We start from the raw sequence: 20870 nt of genomic DNA, 5'->3' as shown, positions 1-20870 counted from the left end.
GATCTTGTGCCGCTGTTATCATTCCTTCAGTTTCCTTCTTTAGCTCTCCCCTCTGTAGCCATTGCCATGTGTCATCGCTGGCTAGTTCTTTAGGCTGTCTCATGTATTGTCCGTGCATTGGTTTGTTGTGCCAGTCCTCTGTTCTGTCTGTCATTCTCCTGTCTCTGTATATTTCTGGGTCTTTGTCTACTTTTATTAGTCCTTCTTCCCATGCACTCTTTAGCCACTCGTCTTCACTGGTTTTCAGATATTGCCCCAGTGCTCTGTTCTCGAAGTTGACGCAGTCCTCTATACTTAGTAGTCCTCTCCCTCCTTCCTTTCGTGTTATGTATAGTCTGTCCGTATTTGCTCTTGGGTGTAGTGCTTTGTGTATTGTCGTATGTTTCCTGGTTTTCTGATCTATGCTGCGGAGTTCTGCCTTGGTCCATTCCTCTATCCCTGCGCTGTATCTGATTACTGGCACTGCCCATGTGTTTATGGCTTTTATCATATTTCCGGCGTTGAGTTTTGACTTGAGTATCGCCTTGAGTCTCTGCATATATTCTTTCCTGATCGTGTCCTTCATCTCTTGGTGTTTTATATCCCCTCCTTCCATTATTCCCAGGTATTTGTATCCTGTCTCATCTATGTGTTTGATGTTGCTCCCATCTGGTAGCTTTATCCCTTCAGTTCTCGTTACTTTTCCTTTTTGTATGTTGACTAAGGCGCATTTTTCTCTATTCCAAACTATTATTATTATTATTATTATTATTATTATTGTTATTATTATTATTATTATTATTATTATTATTATTATTATTATTATTATTATTATTATCATAAAGAGTGAATTAAGGACCAAATCCAAAAGAATACTGGGTTAATGTTTGATTTAGGATCTATTTGCTCTTGGTATGTTATTTACTCAAATTCATAAATAGTAACAGAAAACTAGAAAAAGAATCCATGTATTGCTAGTAATTAGGGTTTATTTTATTGCGGTAAAATACTAGCACTGAATTTTTATTTAACCTTCGAATCTGCATATTCCTCTGCTATTGTGGAACAAATCAAGATTATTTCCCCAATTAATCTTAATAAAAGGCAATTACTTCCACTTCCGCTACGAGCAGTGCTTTCGATTAGCAATAGAAAGAATCTTCTGGCTGTCGAGTGTATTTATGGATTGAGTGATGAGAGCTGTGGAGGAAAGGACGTACGTTGAAGATGCAAGTTTGTGCGATTAGAAAAGGTGTCGTGAGAGAAGTGGAAAGAAGCTGGTGTTTGCAGACTGGACTGTGGTGGCTGGTCACATAGCTAAAAAGATAAAAAAAACTTGAAGGGCAATAAGATATTGAGAAGGGATGTCATTGAAGTCGGTTGAGGACTGGTAGAAGAGGATTTGTTTAGACGAATGGAAGTGATTTAATGGATTCGTGATAAACGAGAGACAGATAAGTCACATAATGTTGAAGGAAGGAAGGCAGGGTCGTCTCCACAAACGATGTGGAAGAAAGACCGATGTCTCCAAAGCAAAAGTTGAAACATAAAAAGGGATAGTTGATGCAACTTTCTTCAATAAATGAAGCCGAAAGTCAATGCGAAAAAAGCTAGAAGAATACGGTATGTTTTTCTCCATAGCAAATAGTGGGGAGAGGAAGTGTTGAAGTGAAGAGAAATGTAAGGATGTAGCGAATATTTTCTAAAACGGTTAGCGAAGTGGAAAGAGGTTTTTGAGGCAATTTCGACTCTTATAATCGGCATGCAATTCGGTACAGAGAGAGAGAGAGAGAGAGAGAGAGAGAGAGAGAGAGAGAGAGAGAGAGAGATGAATTATTAACTGAATAAGGTGAAAAAATGCATGAATAAAAGGGTCATCATATCGAATGTGAACGGCTGCAGGGCTTAACGGCGACTGATGCAGTTTGTACAAGGTTGGTCGACGAACTTCTCATGAGCTTTCAGAGTAAGTACATGAAGTGGCTAGTGTTTTGGAAGTTTTCAGTATGAGAATTCATCAATTAAATTAAGCATTAACATAATAACAAATCATTCAATCATTCTTCAAATTGGGAAAAAGGGGAACCAAAACTGAGGCCAACGCGTTTTTGGAATGCCATGAGTATTTCTATCATTGAGGGTCACGGAGAATACTTTGGCCATCACATCACCTGTCAATTTAATATCCGCGTAACTTCCAGTCAAATGTAAGAATTCATTTGACCCTAAAATGATTTAAGCACTATGATGATTTTTAACAATTCAATTTAAAATACAATCGAATGCTTTCAGATACTATATATAAAGTTTAAGATTTAATACCAGCTCGCATTGACGCTGAAAATCATGATGAAATGCTTCGTTACATCTTGCTGCCGTGATTAAAAAAAACAAAAAAACACTATTATGCCGGTAGACGTAAAAATTATACTAAGAATTTGATTGCAATGCGTTATTTTTTCACATGTGGACATTCTCTTCGATGAGAGTTTACTTTGCTATTTAGCTTACTTGCATTTCATGAGAGATCTAAAGGAAGTTTGCAATATGATAATAACAATGAAAAGCTCAATTATTAACATTCATGCCCATTATTTTATACCGTTAAGCATTTGACCGCTAAATTAAACGTGTTTCTTTATGCCTGTCTATCTTTCCATGACATACTGAAGTCCCCTCCCCTCCGGCCCCCCGCCCCCCAGGGCAGAGCAAAGTTCTAGGTTGCTTTAAAAGCGCTTCCTCGAGCTTGCCCTTCTCCGTTCTTCTTTTGACCCGGGAAAATGCTCTTTAGACCCTTAGTACCGGAGCCCTTAAGCTACTGGCCATCACTGAGAGAGAGAGAGAGAGAGAGAGAGAGAGGAGAGAAACGAGAGGGGCGAGAGAGAGAGAGAGAGAGATTTGATTTGAGAGAGAGAAAGAGAGGGGGGGGGGTGGGAGCGGGGAGGGGGTCAGTAGACTCGGAAGTCAATTTGTCGGCTTTCAGGCACAAAATGAGTCCAAATTGTTTCCTCTCCTAAACAACCTGGCAATAGGAGATGGTTTCAAAATCATCTTTTACCAGACTGGGTCTATGTTTAAGCTAACCATCCATCACAGAGCTCCTCTCCTTCCATCCCGGCACCTGAAGTCTATTAGCTTTTCCCTCCAGGCAGATGATCTGGAAGAACCTCCCTCCTCCCCCACATCCTCAACCTTGTCCTTCACACGCAGGCAGAGATATACGACAAGCAAAGAGAAAACCTCCCGCAAGCAATACTCAGTTTACTTGCACATGTGGTTTTAATTACTCCATAAAAGACCGCAGTTTATTCCCTCATTCCCAGACTAAGTGGCATCGGTGGGAGGTAATCACGATGGACTACGTGGTGTTTGTACCCTTAAGACTCCGATATTCTTGCTGTGAATACTCAGTAAATCAAGTGGTTCTACTGACATTCGGTTTGCTAATGATTATTCCACTCAACAGATTTCAGGAATTATATTGAGATGACCCACTTACTCCCCATTTTGGTCTCCATTAAGTGTCAGTTATCAGACTTCCAAGGTCTGTTGAAATTTTGACTCATTTTTTCTTTCTTATCTTACCTGGCAGGGACATTTATCGTAAGCTCAAATCTTTTCTTATGGCAATGCGAACTTATGTGAGTGATCAGTGACTTACCATTGCTTGGATCCCTCGCTCTCATGGCAAATAGCAATGCAACTAGTCTCACTTCAGTTTGCTTTTGGGACTATTGGTCAAAGTATAAGGTTCACCTGCAGGTCGCCTAAGTCTTTCAATACAAACGAAACTAATATCTTAATAATGTGTCCGTAATAAAAATTTGGTTTGAGCTGGTTAGGGAACCCAAATACCCACACTCATTCTCTCCCTCTCTCTCTCTCTCTCTCTCTCTCTCTCTCTCTCTCTCTCTCTCTCTCTCTCTCAAACAAACAAAAATCCAAAAGTGACTGTTCACAAATTTAGGAAATTACTTCAATAAAGGTTTCGTTTTACATATTCTAAAACTTCAATAAACTACATAGAAACTGTATAGTCTGGAGAAAGACCGCATCTGACAAACAGAACTTCATAACAAACTGAATAAAACAAGATATGAGAGAGAGAGAGAGAGAGAGAGAGAGAGAGAGAGAGAGAGAGAGAGAATTATTTTTGTTACATAAGTGTCCCTGTGTAGACGAACGGGTCACGCCGTGGGAAAGAGTGCATGAGACCAATTTTGAAAACGAACAACCTGTGGTTATGTAATATAGTTAAGAGGTGTAGGTTGCAAAAGTCTATGGAATTGTTGCATGATGCTGTTACTCCTTTCTCTTTCATCTTCGTGGTATTAAAGTCTCTGCTTGCATCATAAGCGAAGGTTATTGTTCTCTGTTCCAATCAAGTTGAAGCTAAATGTGTTTGTCCCCTAAATAAAAAAAAAATAAAAAATAAAAAATAAAAAAGCCTCCTACCTCTGTTGACTTATGCACTTAATAATTTACTTACCAGACTCTCGACAGCGTAGTGGATGGCAGAAGGCGGGGAAGAGAAGGGACAAAAAGAAAGGCAAACGCAACAGACATTGGCGATTGGTACCAAATCAAAATACTTGACAAGTTCTATCTTCATACCACAAACTAAAATGGAAGGAAGGTCCTCGATGATACTACTATCCTCATGCTCAATCATGTTCGAACCATTGATTATCCATTCTCTCTCTCTCTCTCTCTCTCTCTCTCTCTCTTCTCTCTCTCTCTTTTATCTATTTATTAGAAAGTCCCACTATGTGTATAAAGTAGCGACTTCTCTGAGATATTCTTTACCACTCCCTGCAAGCAAGAGTCAACACCAGTGAATGTGATTAGCCTAAAATGAAGTTCTCTACTAACGTCCCCAGCTTCATCTACGAGTCCTAATGGTGACCTCTTGCCGTCCACACTCATTCATAGTAGCCGAGTCCGTGGGCAGCTGAGTCCTAAGTCATCCTGCAGAGGCAACAAGAGACTGCTTAAAACGCTAGTTTGCCATTTATGACTGCAGGTAGCAATTAAGGGCACAAAACGAGCGAAACCAAACGATCATTTTATGGGAATTAGCAAGCCAACCGAACCCCTAAATCATGGGTCCTCCACATTAGGGGTCCTCCCAAATCATGGGGTCTATGTCAGTAGTCCTCCCCTTCTCGTCATAAAAACTGGAGATAAAATCATTTAAACTTATCCCCCGAAAGCTCCTTCAACGATGACGTTGGCTGTTGTAAGCGCTTGGCATAAAATAACTGAGAAATCTTCATGGATAACACTAAACAGAACTCGAGGCCATAATGACACTGGATATTAAAGATATATAAAAATGTTCCAGTCGCCAATATGTCCGTTTAAGCGGCGAAGGTGCTTACCAGTCCCATTACCATTTTAAATAGTAAATTTTAATTTAAATGATAAGCTAAACAAAAGATTGAATTTGTTAACTCAAACGGAAATAGAATATTCCTTAAAAAAACAATGTACTTTCTGCTCACTTATCCGTAATCTGTTAGTTTTGTTACTCTTAAAAATCTATAGAATACGATATAGAAAAAAGCTTTATTATATCCTTTTAATTCATTACTCGTCCTTTTTGTTAGTGGTCATCATTCTCGCCGTCCGGAAGTACTTACCTGACAGTTATTATTCTCTCAATAACGAAAAATCAAAAGAAATTATCGTCGTTACACTAAAACACACGCAGGCAAGGTTAAACGTGCTGCTTAAAGAGAATGGCATTGATGTGTAGCGCGTGCGCAGAGCACAACTCAGTAATAGCGAAAAGCAGATGCAACAACGTTAACTCGCAGATGCTGGTGTCACTTGACCAGAAAGAGATTCAGGAAAGGGAGTTCGGTTTATAAGGGTCACCGTTGACCCAACGCGACCCCACCAATGATGCACGCGACCGAGTCTCTCTCTCTCTCTCTCTCTCTCTCTCTCTCTCTCTCTCTCTCTCGTATTTCCGTCGATTCAATTACGCGCCTCAGTCAGTTGTTATGGAAGCGCCTTTAAAATAGTAGCGTTCGATGAAAACGGCGCAGCTGGGATGTTTAGCAGACCATTTCTGCTCGACATTAAAAAGTCCTTTTATCTACTGATGAAAAAATGAACCGAAGTTTATTTCCCTTCTCTTTTCATCTTTTAGGAAGCATTGATGTGGTGACCGTTTTCACCAGCTCACTTATTATGCAAATATTATGCTTCATCTCTTTCGGGAATAGAGACTGATCAGTCTTTTGTCTTTTTCCTCTTACTGTCGAAGCCTTTGGGGTCTGATTCATATCAATTATCGTTCTGAGTAATAATAATGGAAAATAGGAGGCGCTGAGTAAAGAAAGAGAATAAAGTGAACGCTCCCTCTCGTCTCAGGGCTGTCAATTGCATTTGATGCAATTGTTGTTGTTGTTGATGTTGTTGTAGCTGTTGTTCTTACTAATTCTGAATGCCAACAAGAAATTTCTCAGTATAATCTCTTCCAGTTATCTTTCCTGAACACTAATAACCGAAACATTTCAAAGAGATCAATTCAACTTTTTCACTAATATATATATATATATATATATATATATATATATATATATATTATATATATATATACATGTGTGTGAGTGTACAAGCAAGTCTAATTGTAATTAGACTTACCTGCTACTAGTACCTATGTTCTAAAAGCTAAAGATGTTCGTTACAAACGAAGGATGTAGCAGTTGTTTTTAAATCATTGTCACAGCGCGATATCTCGGGCAACTACCAAAGACGTTTCACATTACCCAGGTGTTTATTACACTGGTGGCGAAATGGAGCCTTCACCTGGATAGGGAAGCTGAGGAAATACGACAAAGATGACACTTTGCATCTTTAAAAGAGAGAGAGAGAGATAAGAGAGAGAGAGTAAGAGAGAGAGAGAGAAATTGTTTTAGAGTTTTTTTTCCTCACGACCAATTACGTAATGCAATAATGATCTGTCCATTCTGACGGGTTGCCTCATGGCCATGTGGGCGCCCATCCAGCATTGGTACGCATGACCCCCCAAAAAGCGCAGCGTTGTTGTCCGCCCATTATCCAATTGTGCGGTCAACCGCTGGTTAATGCAAATGTTGCACTCGCTGGATTTAATCTGATATGCTCCGGTAGACACTCCAGCGCCATTTCCATACTGCCGGAACTTACCGCGCTCTGGAACAACCTTCTGGAAAGCAATAACGCACATGCAGGTGTGGAAAAAAAGGGGGGCCGCTCTCGTGCGCGCTGACCCCATCTGACCTGCGCGCTGCCGTTCGACGCACTGACCACCACTTCCGGTAATTACTTAACGATTTTCGGCCCGTGGCGAACGGCCGTGGCATTCCACGCGCACCTCCACTAGTCAGGTTTCTGCTAATGAGAGCAATTTAGCGCTTTTAAAAGCGAAAATCTAATTAAACTGGAAAAGCCTGATAGGTGGTGACTGATCGTAATGGTGCAATTAAGCCTCATTCATTAAAGACTGCCCGCGATGCAAAGGCAGCGGACACCTTTGTTTTCGCGCCCAATCTCTCTCTTTCTCTCTCCCCCCCCCCCCCCCCCCTACCCCCACAAAACCCCGGCGGGACCGAATCGTACCTCACGCAGCTCTGCATTAAATCAATCATGGTGTTATGTATGTCCCTATTCGGTCATATAACATAAATATGCAATTGCAGATGCTGATCATTGCATCTAGATAATCATATGGCGCGCTCGTCTTAATTGGCAAATCGTACTAATCTGTTAATAATCACCGACATTACCGCTTCAAATATATTTGTATGTATATAGTATATATATGTACATATGCATACACACATATATAATGATATATATATTTATATGTATACACACACACACACACACACAGTATATATATATATATATATATATATAAGATATATAGTATATATATAGTAATGATATAATAAATATAATTATAGAATGACATTTTGAGCATCTGAGCTCTTTTATTTGAGCGGCACCTTCATGTTTTGACAGCAATGTAAATCTCGGTCAGTAACTAAATTCTCGTGCTTTCAAAAGCTGGCTTGATGTAATGACTTCCGGATTCACATATACGCACGTTCAAGTAATGACTTTATGAAAATATCTATTGCCCAGTGATTTTGCACGTATCTGCTCTGCGGTTGCAAGTTTATCTTTGCTTCATCTTCGTTTTTGTTATTTATCTTTTTTCCTGAAATAAGGTTGAGAATTGCTTGTATTTTCAGCAGTTACAGCGATAGAAATCTATGATTATAATCTGGTATTTGTGTTATTTGTGTCAATTACTGTAGCAACAACGCAACAAGCTGCATCAACAACAGTAGTAGTTAGGGGAGTAGGGTGGTATTATTAGCAATAATAGTACTACTGTAAAATAGGTTACTTTGATCATCTTGGTATGAGAAAATTGCCTTGGAGGCAAAACAAAAACTACCACTAGAGTTTCCAATCTGCTAAACATCTGGTGCCAGAATTGGCAATGAGCAAGTAAACAATGCAAGAACGCATCAGACAGTGGTGTGCCACTCACTCACGAACCTTTAGAAATTTGAACCCTGAAAACAGTTGGCAGACAACGTTTAGTGAGCGGACAGCTCCGGTGTAGAGAACAAGACACAAGTAAAATAGAATGTGTTTATAAATATAGAATATAGATTATAGTGCGCCGTTTAAGCTCTCGTTCGTCCGCAGTTTAATTGTTTTCTGCTTTGTTCTCTTCTTCATCCTTTCCGTTGGGTCTCTTTCTACTCTGAAATCTTCTTCACATTACTCCAGTTTTTACTTTCCATTCAAGAACTAATCCTTCCGATGTAATATACAAGAGTCAAGGGATTCGACTCAGTAACCTCCTCAGAGCACATTCAACTTATTGAATAATGTATAAATAAATTCAATAATAATAATAATAATAATAATAATAATAATAATAATAATAATAATAATAATAATAATAATAATAACTGGCCAAAAGTAAGACGAATTTTCACTCTATCTCTCCTGAAATAGGGAAGTGGATCTAACACCTCAATAATTGGAAACACAAGTTCAGTTTCATGTTCTTACAGTTTTTATAGTAAAATGTCCTTTTCCTTTAAATGTCAGAATTTGGAAATTCCTCACAACCTGCCATGTAGTGATAAGATCTCATGTGATTTTTAAGATATATTGTGAATTTGGATCTCTTGTGATTCCCTTCCGCTCGCACCAAACACCAGGAAATATGCTTGGGTCTTTACACAGAGGGACACCAGTGACTCAAGGGACCGAAATAAGAGACCGATGAATTAAGAATTTCTTTAATAAAGAGAATCAGCAGAGTGAATTTATCAGCGCAATTCCCCTTTTCATAAAATCCTGCTCTACTCTTGTCGGTTTTAGATCAAAGAGGAGATTAACAAAAAAAGAAATGTTAGACTTTAAGAAATATTCCTATTTACTCTGTAGGTTCTTGGCCCCTCTTATATGTTCCTCGTTGGACGAGTGGATTTCGTGCTGGCCTACCAATCAGGTGGTCCGAAGTTTGATTCTCGGCTCTGCCAACGCGGAGTCATAGAAATTTATTACTGATGATAAAAATTCATATCTCGATATAATGTGGTTCGGAATACACAATAAGCTGTATAGGTCCTGTTGCTAGGTAACCAACTGTTTCCTAGCCACGTAAAGATAACTGATACTTCGGGCAAGCCCTAGGAGAGCTGTTAATCAACTCAGTGGTCTGGTAAAACTAAGATATACTTAACTTTGGACCTGGTCCATTGCCGCTTGTCTAAGGCAGCGTAGGTTAGATGCAAGTTTCATTAGCACTTTGTTTTTATAGAGCTGCGTCAACCCGGCAATCAATTGTCTTTCAGCCACGCTCTGCAGCCGGCATGAGTATACTAGCTATCATCCGATATCCAGACAGCTGAGTCTCTTGGTGTTAATTTTGATGTGTAATTTCATCTTTGATGGCTATTCATTTCAACAAGTCTGAGTATTCAGATGTAAGACCGGAATGAATGACTACATTTCCATGAGTTGCTTTTCCTAGCAAGAACAGGTTTCATCTGAATGTTCGTTGCAGACTGTTTCATTCTCATTTTTTTCCTTCGAGGTATATTGACTTCATTGCCGATCAATGCCTCAACCTCGCAACATCTGTATCATTCACCAGTCATTCATTTCTAGCAGCCATTCCTTTCATTTTATGGTCGATGACTAAATCGAAAAGGAAGTTTTCGGCTTTTGCAATGAAGCTTCGAATGGAAGTGGGATGATCAAAATGGCACCCACAATTACAGTGCCTCTTGCAAAGGATAATCTGGCTTTAATCCGGATTATGCAATCCAGACGGACAGCCTCCTCGTTTGCCGGACGCTCGGACACGGGACACGCCCTGCTCTCTCTCTGCTCAGTTGACCGCCCTACCTGGAGGGCTCCAAGGCTGGTATTTACGCGGAATGAAGCCAGACGTTATTATCATTATCATCATTATCATTATCATAGGTGAAGAAATCCACAACGGTATAAGTGTTAATATATTAGAAATATATTTACACTTATACCGTTGTGGATTGCTTCACCATTATAGTGACTCATACGATTATTATTATTATTATTATTATTATTATTATTATTATTATTATTATTATTATTATTATTATGGTATAATTTTAATAATAATTATGTTGATGCGATTATAAAATAAGTACTACCACACTTAACTATTACCATTTGACTATTCGCTTTTATTATTATCTCATACATTCCTTTTTGTGGTTTTATGAAAGTTGGTACATATGTAGGTCTATATGGGTTAGTGACTGTTTTACCAAATGCTGTGGCCTTGTCATATTTGGCTTGGTTATAAGTTAGTTTAAAGAAAATACCAGCATTTTTTTTCCTCTAGATCCCAGAAACTGATACCACAGAGGTCTCTAGTTTTAAGAATAATGCATGATTTTTCGAATGTATAGCTTCAGGTGCTTCGGAGATTGACGTATTTTTAAAGTTTGGTGGTTGATATACCTTGCTAATTGCCTAGAGATGAATGGTGATGATTTTATCATAATATACTGTACTTTTTCCTTGACTGAGTTCTAAGATCACAAGAGACATTAAAGACATAAAGTTCAACTTCTTCTTGGAAACCCCAGAAACCACGGTAAAGGTCTTTAATCTTCAAAAATTTTGTCGGGAGGCACAATATTATAGGAAAAGGGATTTCTGAAAGCTAAGAATTTTTTTAACAAGTAGTTTTTGTGTTAAATTTAAAAGTTGCAAATTTCTCATAATTTAAAAACGAAAACAAATAAAGGGTTATCTTCATCTTGTGCAAAAACTATGGTAGTACGTTCATTGTTGGAATCTTTATTCTACAAATAAAAGGCTTGTGCCACTTTTTAAGCAAAGAACAATGAGAATTAGTTGGCAGGTTCCTGAACAGAACTTTACCTAAGTGAAGGCCAACCAGCTACTTTTATTTGTGAAAACAAATAAGGACATTTTATATCATGACCATCTCTCAGGATTCATAAAGGATGATCTGTGTGAAATAAATATACAACACAATCAGCTCGCAACAAATCGGTATATAAAAGTGGGGATAAAAACGGGTAGAAAAAAAGGAGGTGCTGACGAAATGGCCGTCGAGGCGTGAAAGAAGAGATCAAAGATCGTGGCAGCAGCTGCTGGGACGGAGGGAGAGGCGATCCAGTCTGTCTGTCTGTCTGTCTGTCTCTTTACCTATCAGTGCCCGACCGCCTCTCCTCCTCCTCCTCCTCCTCCTCCCGGAGATTGCTTGACCTCTCACAGCCCGTCACGGTGGGCGCTTCTCCCCTCGGTGGGTCTCCCCTCTCCAAAACCCACGTGTCCTTCCTCCTGATTTCTGGACCGAAAAATATCACATTTCCCATTTTTATCCGAAGCTGGCACATGGTATAGCATGCGTGGCGGCGGCGGCGGCGGTCTCGCCATTCATAAGCGATAACTGGAACTGGACGTTTGCTTTCAATCAGACGAGGTAAAGGCAACTGCGCTTTACGGTATAGGCGCTATCAATTTAATTTCCGCAAAAAGCCGCGAGTGTGATGATGAGAACGCAAAGGTGGACTGGGGGCGTGTCATTTACGCGTCATCAGCAATCACTCGCGTTATGATTAGAGAGTAATTCCGTGTCACAGCGGCACAGCATTCATTCACGTGTCAGCGACACGTTTCGCACCATTATTAGAATGCATTTTAATGACACGACTTGCGAGAGGTATGTGTGAAATGCGATGCGTTTTTGATGATCTCCTGCAATGTCGGTTATTTCATTTCCTTTTCGTTTCGAAAAGGGACGAACCTTTACCGTCATTATCTTGATTAGGCATAACGATTTCATCAGAGAAATTGCTTCTTCTCCTCTTGCTTCGTACTGCATTCACGTTGCATTCTGTTGCTGTGCGTCGTCACAAATGGCTGAGTTTCAGTTACAAATGATGGCTTTTACCATAACGTCATTTCATTATGATTTAGCTAAAGTTTTTACCGAGTTTTGAAAATCCAACTCGAAAGATGTTGCACTACAGTCGGTCTCAAGCACGGATAAAAGAGGTCCAGCGTTGGGTTACCGTCCGTTCCACGCATCAAAATCCAAAGCATCGCTGAAGCTTCTAAAAAAAACTATAGGAAAATTAGCAATGGGTCATAAAGAGGCCAGAAAGTCTGTAGACAAGAACTTCCGCAAATCACTGAATAACCTTATTCCGACGTACAGAAATTTTAGGGCATCGTCGAAAATATTATGAAGTTTTATCTCTCTCTCTCTCTCTCTCTCTTCTCTCTCTCTCTCTCTCTCCCTATTTTGTATTTATGCCTCAACTATTATTATTATTATTATTATTATTATTATTATTATTATTATCAAGACCCTATGGATCACCTGGGGAGCTGAAGGGACTGACTGACTGATTTATCACTATCGTCATGCGCAGCAGGCATGTGCTGCCACAGCTACAGCAGGAAATGCAGTTTCGTAGTTTCAGAGTTCATTTGACACAGCCACGTCCTTAGACATTTTGTTACGTTCTCTTTTGGTTTTAAATTTAATCGTATTCTATTATACTACATCGTCATCTTTTGTTCTACTTTCAGTTCAAAACACAGCTGTGTTACGGGTAACTTCGCTTACCACCTGAGGTTCATAGAAACCACTTCTGCTGAGATTTTTCTGACATTTCCTAGTAACGAGGCGTTACTATGCTGTTTTTTTTTTCCATCTGTCCATCCACCCGTGGTTTTTGCGCATGGTAACACCGCATCCCGTGCTTTCAATAATATCCTATTTCGAATATTAACAGTGTAATTCGCATACAGTAAATTATTAAAATACTTTTCAGTTGCAAATGTACACCCAGATATCCTTTTATTTACCTAAAACTTACACATGGTGTAACTATTTAAATCCCGGGACGCAGTGTTACCATACGCGACCACCACAGGCGGATGGACAAATGGAAAAAAACAGAGTATAGGAAATGTCCGAAAAATCTCACAGCAGAAGTGGTTTCTATGAACCTCAGGTGGTAAGCGAAGTTACCCGTAAAACCAGCTGTGTTTTGAACTGAAAGTAGAACAAAAGATGACGATGTGTTTGGGGATGACCGTGAAAGCATAAACAAAAGACTGTAAATATCATAAAGTGACCTACCAAGAAATATGAGTCCTAGATAACGAACCCCCGAACTTTGCTGGGGGTCACTATTTAGAAAAGATCCTAATTTTCTTATAACAGTGATCAAGATCACTGATTTGATGTTATAATTTAGATATCGATCCATAAACATCAATCCTAAATATTCATTCATTCACCACAAGCGCACCATTCACTGCCTGCCGTCATTCAGCTACGATGTAAACAGGGCAGAACGCAACCAGGATGACGCAGTCGCTAAGAGGGAATAATTCGTTGTTGTGACCTGACCTTCAGTACCTGGTTCTGATTATATATTATTGTACTAGTCACTCTAGTTCTGATGTGAATTATTGACTAAAAAGCATCATACAATAAAGGAAGCTATATATGTTTTTCATGAGCCATTTTTATCCGCTCGACCCATATTCTACCTCCCATAGGCCTAATCCGCTAACGGTACCCAATACAACTAATGAAGAAATGTTATGTACGACCTAATAAATAATACAAAATTATTGTCATTTACGAAAGAAAGGTATTCCTTGATACAAGTAAAATGCGTTTCGACCTTATCTTTTATTATAGTGAACGCCTATGCCCCGGGTAATCATCAGATTCTGGTATACTTTATGTATAACGAAATCTTAGCTAAAGGTCACGATTTATCTTTTATTTATTTATTTATTTATTTATTTATTTATTTATTTATTTATTTATTTATTTATTTATTTATTTATTTATTTATTTCTTCATCTATTTATTTATTGCAGATTCAGGTTTCAGAAATGTATTAAATGTTATAATGAGTGTTGCTGTAATTATAGGGCGCACTAATACTATAAGGTCACTCACATTAAAGTAACGTATGGAAGCAGAGAATTAAATAATGTCACATAGATATTAGTAATAAAAGGCAAAACAAAGTCACTCTGGAACTGATTTAGGTTCACACTGGAAATTAAACTTTTCTGCAGCCATTTCCTTGTCCAGCAAAACAAATTGCAGTGATGATGTCGCTTAGAGCATCATCAATGATTTTAATATTTTGACATTATTAGAGAGGAAACTTTCAACCACGGCCTTTGGTGGCCTTTGTCGTTGGCGCCTAGAGCGCTGCTAGACGCACGGTCATGACTAACTTTAATCTTAAATCAAATAAAAACAACAGAGGCTAGATGGCTGCAATTTGGTGTGTTTAATGATCGGAGGCTGGATGATCAACGTACCAATTTGCAGCCCTTTCATTGCCTTGCTAGTTTTTAAGATCTGAGGGCGGACGGAAAGAGAAAAAAGCCTCCTCAATAGTTTTCTTGTACAGAAAACTAAAAATGTTGAAAAATCGACAAATGAACGCAAACCCAGACAGAAGTGATATGAGACGCTTAGCGAGGTTAGTAAAAAAAAAAATGAGGAAAAAAGAAAGGTAAAATCCCACCTTGACTCTGCAACCCGGTAAGGGGATGGTGGAGAGGATGATGACTGCATAGTACTACATATCAAGGGCAATTATCTCTTGATTGATCAGGTCTCATCTGAAAAACTAATCACTTAATGGCTAAAAACGTTACGTGTGATCAAAGCTGAGTGGTTGAAATGGATGACCCTCCGCTGTTTGAAGATAATCCCTGCAGGCAGACATAATCCTTACCCTTAATCCCTGAGTCCGTAACTACCGATACTTTTGGCACCACAGGGATTACGTCACAGATACTTGAACTAATCCGAAATAGCTGAGGGTTGTAAATTTTGCACTCAAACGAGAGAGAGAGAGAGAGAGAGAGAGAGAGAGAGAGAGAGAGAGAGTTATATTCAATCTGTAGAACATAACAAACATAACGAAAGGATAATTCGAGATAATTTGTGGTATCATAAATGCGTTTGATAGCACTTTACTAAGTTTTAAAAAAATTGACAGTGACTGATTACACCTAAAATAAAGGTGAATTGATTAGAAAAGTTAGTCATTTTCTTCCTGATGGGTACGGTGATTCAACTTTGTTCACCGAAAATTCAGATAACGCCTCTAATATCAAATATTGGCTGTCGAATTGCTGATCAAATGAATATGACCGAAATTGAAAGAAAAAGCACGCAAACAGGCACCCAATAGCGTATAAGAGAGAGAGAGAGAGAGAGAGAGAGAGAGAGAGAGAGAGAGAGAGAGTGGTGGCAGATATAGACGACCCTTAACAGGATTCCATTTTCCATGATCTTACTGTTACTTACAGTTTCATTATGACCTACTGTCATTTATGCAAGAGCTCTGCCGATTATTGCTGGCTTTAGTTACGACTATTATTTCTATTGTTTCAGATATCCCATTCCATAGAGCCAGAGAACCCAACCCTACGCTGAACACTTAATTATCACCGGTGTTGGGACCAGTATAAATCTGAACTCTCACGGAGACGTTGTATTCACTAACGAAATGAAATAGTTCCGCTGAAGCCACGCTCGGACCCCCTCCCCCCCCCCCCCCCCCCCCACCCCCCCCCCTCTTCTCTCCCTCTCTCTCTCTCTCTCTCTCTCTCTCTCTCTCTCTCTCTCTCTCTCTGCTGATCCCTAACACTGCCTAATCTCCCTAGAGAATCCACGGAGAAAAAAAAAGTATTGATTTCCGTGATTGCTTCGGGTGTATGGTAATGGTCGCGTTTTACGTCTGTTGGTTCCCCAAGATCATTTAACCCCGACTGACCCTGGATCCGTGCCAGGTGTGTCAAAGGGGTAGAAGCTCAGCTCCCTTGGAATCTAAACAGATGGTTTTTAGTTTTGGTAATGGCTGCCTCTGCTTTTTAAGGGATGGAATGAATGCTCGAAGTCATGAAGCTGCGAAAGTGTACTACACACAAATAACAACCAACACACGACTCCAAACACACACACTAAACACGGCAAAGGCACGCGTTTACTGTTCAGCATGAAGCTGTTCTTCCTGGCAGTGGATAACTCTAGAGAAGAACAAAACAAAACATAGATATTAAGGCACTTCCTTTTCAATAATAATAATAATAATAATTTCATCGTGTAGGCATAAGAATTACAATACATTTAAAAAACATCACACGAAGATAAAAATAGATATTGAACACATGTACTAAGATATTAACAATAGCAATGAAATGTTAATTTTTTCCAGTTTAAGACATATCATTCACAACGCATAGATATAGCTTGCTAAATATTATAATTAATAATAATAATTCGAGTGGATCTTTCTTGTTTGTCCATCATGGGTGGGGGCTGGGTGGGTATGGAATCGGGAGGGGTAGGGGAGATATGACACCCTCCCTCCTGCAAACCTGTTTGGATGATGTTGATCGTTCCCACGGCGGGAAAGTTCGTAAACAGGCTTTCCACTTCGAACTGAAAGACAGAGAGAGAGAGAGAGAGAGAGAGAGAGAGAGAGAGAGAGAGAGAGAGAGAGAAGGGGCGGGGGAAAGAAAGTGATGTAAGGCCTTCCGGGTCCGTACTGCACACGTACTCATCTCAAAACGTTTGTAAACAAATGTTTCCTTCCAGTGTTCAAGAGAATATTCAAAAGGAAGATTCAAAGGCTCTTAATTAGCACTTCCTGTGCATCTTCCGCCAAAGGTCCCCCTCTTCATCGTCTCAGTTCTCGTCGGGTTTTCCCTTTTCATTAAGGACTAACGACTACAATAGGCAAATCTCAATTCATGAGGGGGAACAACTGTAAACCAAATGAGAACTCTCTCGCTTTCCTTTGCCACACGAGGAAATCGTTAATGAAACCTTCTCTCATTCAGCCTCTCCTCTCTCTTGTCTTGCAGTGCGGCCTGCTTCCCCTTACAATAAAAAAATGTTGCATTAATGGCAATTTAGAAGAACCCTTCTTAGTCAACATCACAGAATGATATTTTAAACCAGGAAATGCATTGTACCGAGTGTTTATTGTTCTCTCAAAATGTTTGAACAATGTCGCCGGAAATAATATTTTCCGTTCATTTGAAGCATTTTATTTTTTAGTGTTCATTCTCGGGATTCTACTTCAAGCAGTTTTCTTATTTTGAAGTCTTTGAAGTTGGCTGTGCTTTGACTTAGTTACTGAGTTCACTTTCCTCCCACATCCTAGGCCTTCGTTCTATGAAATTATGACATTCACTTGCTTTTACACACCCTACGTTGTTGAAGGAAGAACACAAATGCTATATCATTATACATATATACACACATAAACACACACAAAAACACACCGTCCCTCTACAATGTCAGCATTCAGTGACTGTTACCTTCACAAAGAGAGTTTTTTTTCAAAAATAAGAGAGTTCTCTGTAAAAATAAGTTTGTTGGAAACGTGGAGAATTTACTTTCAAATACTCATAGAATAGAATAAATATAGTTTAAAAGGAAAGTTTTGGGCTTGGCGGTTAATGTAAGCAAGTTAAAGACCAAAAGCAGCAATCTTGCTTTAGCCATAAAAGCCAAGAGAAGGAAAAGAATAAGGAAACAAAATTAACGAGGAAAAAAAACTGTCGTACGATTAAGAGGATTAGAATTAAATCTCCCTCGAATCGCTTTCGGTTGAGCCCTTAATCACTTTCCCTTTAGCGGTCTGTACATTCCCCTTACCCTCAGCACCGTACAGGTTCCCTTTACCCTATGCATTCTCTTTATTCTTAGCAGCCTACAACTTCCCACAACCTTCTCCCTATATTTTCTGCAGCCTTCCTGACCTTACCTAATCCATCCGCTGTTCCCTTCTTGTTCTTTGCAACCCATCTATCTCTATAGTCGACATATTCAAGAAGCTCTTTTTTCATAGGTCAATCTTGTTGCCACTTCTTCCTCGTCCTTTAAATTCCAACCCTATTGAGAGAAGCCATTTTCCTATAGGTAATGCGAATCCATTCTTAAAAGCACCGTATATGTCTGTGTGTAACCTTCAGACTTCGTGTTTTATTATTGTTTACATATCCTACGTGTACTGATCACGTGATCTAGAGATCTCTCAGAATCAATTTTCTTTTACTTTTATTTTCTTATGTGATTTCACATAAAATTCAAAATGTTAAAAGTACTAAAAAGAAGAAGATAACTCTGAGACCAACAGCATTTCCATTAGGTGTGCCTCTTATTTTTAAAACTGATAATTCCTTTAATTTGAAAGAGCTTCTGTACAAACGTCTTTTGACGTCATCAATTTTCATTTTATGATCACTTTTCTTCGCTGTTTAAAGAAGTTTTTTTTTCTCTCTCTCTCAACTCTATGGAATGATTCTCTGCTTCACTAAATCTTATCTTTTTCCATAGATACAAAATTTTTCAAAGGGAGGAATTTCCTCTCTAATGTTGAAATCTAGTAATATTTCATAAAGAACACTTATCAAAAAGGTCTAAATGTTTCATAGGTAGATAAACTTTGGTAGATCAAGCGGTGGTCCTTTCACAGTAGTGTTAGGTTTATGATTTTAATTCTAGTCTAAATTATAAATGATGATTTATAGAAAAAAAAACTTTTTCAACGAAAGAATGTGTGTGGCCAACACTACCCATTTCGTGATTTACCTTGTAATTAAGTTGAATATCTGGTGCTGGAAAATGAAAAGCGTTTCCACAGCGCATTGACTCAAAACAACTGTTGTAGCATTGAGCACAATCCATTTACCGTTAGTCCTGTGCACTATCCCTTTATTATCAGTTAACTGCACACTCCTTTACCCTTAGTTCCCTCTTGCGCTCCCTTTTGTCCTCCCCTTAGCTTTCTTTAGTCTCCATTTACTCAGTCCTCTGCAAGTTTCTTTTATCCTTTGCCTTATATAGTGACAGTCCTTTTACCTATAGTTCTTATTAGCCCACTCGTAAGTGCTCCGTATCCATTCCTACCCTTTGCTTTCCTCAGCCTTCTTTAATTCTTACGTCCTTGTTCATTCCCTTCCCTTTAACCGTAGCATCTTCCCTTTGCTGTTGACCCTTTACACATCCCTCGAATTCTAGCTTTAGACACCAAAGTTACTGCATCTTCCTCCTAGGAAATACGGGCCTTCTCTTCAACGTCCAACGCCGCCGGCCCCACCACACCTCTTCCAAACCAAATGTTACACATAAACTTCGTAACTCTCTTTCCTCGCCTCCCCAATTCCTCCCCCGTTATCCTTCCGGATTTTCCTGACTCTACTTCCGGGGAGAGCTCATAAAAATGAGATTCACTCGTAATAACTCTCCGCTTGACGAAGATTAGTACCGAAATGCCGCCAATACAGCTTTCCCGCTTTTTCACTCCGGTACCGGAACTTCTTACTGTGATTTATAGCCTTTATAAGGATTTGAGCGGATTACTTCCATGATCTTTTAATAATCTTCTAACAAATGTAAATTCAATAAAACCGTTAAATTTGAAAAACAAACTTTACTAGCGATCTCGTTCTCTTTCCGTACTGTAATGGCATTTGAAAATGAAACATTTCTTAGACACTGGTGTTTCTATTGCCGCTACTGAATGATTCATTTCGCTAATTAATGATTTACAAATGGTTCAAGGCACTCATGGCGATAACATTGAAACGAGGAAGCATGAAACACAGAGATGAATAATTCTAGTGAAGAATGACCCTCAGATCAACTTAAAATCTGACATCGCTTCTTTTTCGTACCCACTTCCCCACAAAAAAAAAAAAAAAAAAATATCCATTATATCCTTATAGAAATGATAATCGCCCCCCCCCCCCAAAAAAAAAATCTAAAAAAGAGATTATACGTGAACAGCTTGGGCGGAGTACATAGTAAGCATGCTATGAGATTGGTTTACTTTCTTTTCTTTTATTCGTTTATTTTCTTTTTTTCAATTAGCGATACAAAAAAAAGTTGTCTCTTACAGAGGAGGAATTTATTAGTTTTCGTTAGTATCAAACTGATGCCTAAAATGAAACATTGTTTCTGGTTAACCCATAAGTAAATCACAAGCCGCATGACTACTCGACTTTTTTAGTGGTTTGATATATATATTCCATTTGATCTTTTATCTGTCAACACTTAATTTTAATGCATTTAGAGATTCTCTCGCGTATATGTGATAGGATTTTCGAAGAATATTTGCGAATTCATACACAGCATCTTAGTTCCTCTTAATACCACAACGAGTTTTATTCTGCGCATTTAGCATTCCACTCTGATATGGAAGACTAAAATTTTAGGTTCCCGATAAAAATCTGGGAAGATATTAACGATACCTTTAAGTCACCTACACGTATAT

Source organism: Macrobrachium nipponense, chromosome 34 (genome assembly GCF_015104395.2).
Source record: "Macrobrachium nipponense isolate FS-2020 chromosome 34, ASM1510439v2, whole genome shotgun sequence".
Lineage (NCBI taxonomy): Eukaryota > Metazoa > Arthropoda > Malacostraca > Decapoda > Palaemonidae > Macrobrachium > Macrobrachium nipponense.
Note: the sequence above shows the minus strand (reverse complement) of the source record.